The sequence below is a fragment of the Panthera pardus genome, unplaced genomic scaffold (assembly GCF_024362965.1).
Source record: "Panthera pardus isolate Hobbes unplaced genomic scaffold, ASM2436296v1 HiC_scaffold_10, whole genome shotgun sequence".
Lineage (NCBI taxonomy): Eukaryota > Metazoa > Chordata > Mammalia > Carnivora > Felidae > Panthera > Panthera pardus.
In genome coordinates this window covers 40194680-40198723 of record NW_026526655.1, presented here as the reverse complement: position 1 = coordinate 40198723, position 4044 = coordinate 40194680, and the positions used below count along the sequence as shown (strand labels likewise).

General features: G+C 37.5%; 1 pseudogene; it reads left to right on the top strand.

The window, feature by feature from the left end:
- Window positions 1-1775: 1775 nt before the first annotated feature.
- LOC109254474 (60S ribosomal protein L21-like) lies at window positions 1776-2278 on the top strand (annotated as a pseudogene).
- The last annotated feature ends 1766 nt before the right edge of the window (window positions 2279-4044 follow it).

The window sequence follows — 4044 nt, the reverse complement described above, 5'->3', positions numbered from 1 at the left end:
ATAATTGTAAAATAGTATGTATAGAATATGTGACTAGTCGGAAAGGCAAACATAAGAATGAGTAGTTCTAAAAAGTCTAGGTGCCTATAAATATTTACCTTATTACAACCAATTTTCCACTAGAATAACCATAGATCTTAAAAGTGCAGTATCATTGGTAAAATTAGCTTGAACTAAAGTTTACCAACCTTATCATACCCTAAGTTAGTAAAGAAACAAAAACTGATTTGTCTTTCTTATTTAGTGCCTAAACCAAAATAAATAAGTAAATAAAAGGGCAACTCAATGTCAGATGTATCAATTTATAAATAGATACTTTACAAAGTGCTGCAATATAGCTTGTAAGCAAAATAACTGACAGCAAGAAGGTCACATTTCTATTCAACATTAACTATGAATGCATTATTACTGTGTAAAACTTATCTTGCTAAAAATAGTCCAACTAGGTCTTCAAATTGTGTTGTGTGTTTATTCAGGAAGGTCAAATCACAGTACTTCTATTTTTCCTTCTTCCTGTGACATCGAACACACTCATGCAGAGCCTTGGTATCAGTGCCTTGATGGCAGTACTGACTCCAGTATCCAACTTGTCTTTGAGAATTTTCTCTTATTTGTACTGTACCATTTTTTCAGAAAAGAAAATCAACAAGGTAAAAAAAAAAAAAATCAGAAGTCTGACAGCCTCTGTTTGTTCAAAAGAGACTGCTGAGAACATAAAAGGCCAGTATCTTTCTCATTGATTGTTTGAACAAAAGCTGGACAGATTCTCAGGGTCCAATTTTCTCCTTCCCCCAAGTCCTTCAATCCTGTGTCAATGCTGTGAAAGCTTCAGGCTCAGAGCCCTCGGTCTCCAAGTCACCCTGTTCCAAGTTGAGGTGGATGGGGTGCGGGAGGCCCTCACAAAAAGAAAATATTGGCTCTCATTCATTTTGCTCTTGCCCCATCGTTAAAACAAAACAATAACTAGATTATAGTAAGCTTATTGGTAAGAAATTTTTAAAAAGCAGACAATGAGAAACCAAAATCAAGAAAAAAATGAGAGATTCAAAAACACCCCCCCTTTTTTTTTTTCCTCCACACCTCCTACAGTCTGTCCCACCCCCAATGATTATGTCGGGATATCAGTGCAATGTCAGTTAGGTCCGGGCATGCTCAAAAGAAATGCTTATAGATAAAAACTCAAAATAGCTTGAAGCACAATACAGCAAACTGAAAAACCAAATTCCATTCACCCTGGGTTAAAACAAAATTAGCTACAACATGTGCCCACCATGAACGAACAGTAAAATGTCAAATTCAAACTCATATATTTAAATGTTTTCATATGTTTTAATTCTTGACTTTAAAATCAGCCTCCACTCTTACTTGGAAACCTGACAACACAAATTGCAGAAACCCACTCTTCCCTTTGTCAATTGTGCCTTATCATTTTACTGGTGGGAAATTAAGAGCTATCTGAGAGTCACATTCCCAATTAGCATGTTCAATTTATTTTAAATGTTCATGTTATGCCATGATAGCTATAGAAGGATAATGAAAATGAGATATTTGATCTACTTTGAAGGAAGAAAATAAATGTGTCTCCCAGGGTTAAGAGCAATAGTGAAGGAAGAGCCCCACAAGTCAGTCAATGATTTAGATTTGTAGATGAGAAAGCAACAGTCTCCCAGGCTCTGGTCCTGGAGAAAGGAGCTTCTCTGGTGTTGACTGTTACCACGGGGGAAAGATTAAAACTCATGGAGGGCTTTTTGGCCAGCACCCCCATCTTCCAGTAATTTGCCAAAATTACCAACACAAAGGAAGAGGAGAGGTACCTGCTATCTGTTCTTTAGGCCTTTTTAGAAAATATGGATTTGTTGCGTTGGCCACATACATGCAAATCTACAAGAAAGGTGATATTGTGGACATCAAGGGAATGGGCACTGTTCAAAAAGGAATGCCCCACAAATGTTATCATGGCAAAACTGGAAGAGTCTACAATGTTACCCAGCATGCTGTTGGCATTTTTGTAAATAAACAAGTTAAGGGCAAGGTTCTTGCCAAGAGAATTAATGCATGTATTGAGCCTATTAAGCACTCAAAGAGCCAAGATAGCTTCCTGAAGCATGTGAAGGAAAATGATCAGGAGGAAAAGAGGAAAGCAAACGAGAAAGGTACTTGGGTTCAAATGAAGAGCCAGCCTACTCCACCCAGAGAAGCACACTTCGTGAGAACCAATGGAAAGGAGCCTGAGCTGCTGGAACCCATTCCTTATGAATTCATGGCATGGCAAATGTGAAAAAAAAATGTAATAAAAGACCTCAAGCCTATTAAAATTAAAATAAAATAATAAAATAAAATAAATTTAAAAACTCATGGAGGGAAGTCCCAAAGGTACCTTCTTCTACACATCTGCATACCACCAAATGGAAAGAGATGAGGAACAGTAGAGGTAAGGCTCAGACCTGGTGCCAGGGTGCATGACCTAAGAGAACCTCAGAATTAATAACTCTTTCCTCAAAAGACACACATAGCCTCATAGTGGAATGCTTAGTTGCTAGCTGAATACAACAGAAAGGTCCCTAGTTCCCTCACTCTCCACCAAACTAGCTCTTAGAAACTCAAAGCAATTGGGGCACCTGGGTGGCTCAGTTGGTTAAGCGCCCGACATGGGCTCAGGTCATGATCTCGTGGTTTGTGAGTTCAAGCCCCGCATCGGGCTCTGTGCAGACAGCTCAGAGCCTGGAGCCTGCTTCAGATTCTGTGTCTCCCCTCTCTCTGCCTCTCCCATGCTCATGCTCTGTCTCTCTCTCTGTCTCTCAATAATAAATAAACGTAAAAAAAAAATTAATAAAAGAAAGAAAGAAAGAAACTCAGAGCAAGTACCAAGGAGCTTCCTGAATCATTTTCTGGGTGAAGTTTGGACTAATGTTTCAAATCAAGCGAATGACTTCATTATCTACCCTATACATACAGTATGATGCTTGGAAATAGCAGGTGAATGCCACATGTCGCCTGTCAGTAGCACTGAAAATGCCCAAAAGAATGAAAAAGAGCCGGCTCAAAAGGGTTAAAATAACACCGCTCTCGGGGATGATTCAGTGCGCTGAACTCTCTCTGTCCTTGAGCTCTTTTGCACACAATATTTCTGAGCCTTCTGTGTCTGTGCTAACCTAAACACAAATTGCAATTTTCTTCTGTTAAGTAATTCCTAAATCAGCTCCTGCTAGGATGCATGTGTCTGACAGGCCCCTGGTCAATTCCAGGTGGTGGTAGGTGGTAGGAGTGGCACAAGCAACACTCATGCTGGTGGTGAATATTTATTGATTCTTTGTTCTGTTTTTTTTTTTTTTTCAAATGTACTCGGTACTTTATATTCACTGTAGTTCTAACAACCATATATATACATACACACATATACACATACAAACACATGCATACCTACAGGTCTGCAATTTGATTCTATTATTACTTGATGATGGACATTTTCTAAGATCATACCCAGAGACAACTTATTTTAAAAAGGAAGGGGAAGCACTACCTACTATTTATATTACATTTTTTAAGTATTACTCCACAGATCTCCTCTTGAGATTTCAAGCAATGCTACACTGAACATATGCATATGAATCATTGTATTTTTCCAGGAATATATTCCTAACTGTTGATAAACTCTGCAAAAATGTTGCAGCAACCCAGATTTTCATCAACAGTACAAAAAAGATCTCATTTTTAAAATCCACACTCTTGGCACTGTTGCCCCTTAACTTTTAAAAATTTCGCCAAACCAAGTTTCACCATTTGATTTTAATTTACATTTATTTCATTATTAGTGATGCTGAATATTTTTCATGTGTCTTGAGCATTTGTAATTCTGTAATCTTCTAAACTCCCTAGAAATATCCTGTATCTACCTTTCTATTTTTGTTTAGCTTAATATATGTTATTTCACTTTATATTTTTTATTACACATCTTTGTTATTTTCTATTTGCTTGTCCTGCTCCTTACTATATCAAAATTTCTTTGTTGCCTATTTTTTTTTGCTTCAAGTATTTATTTCCAAT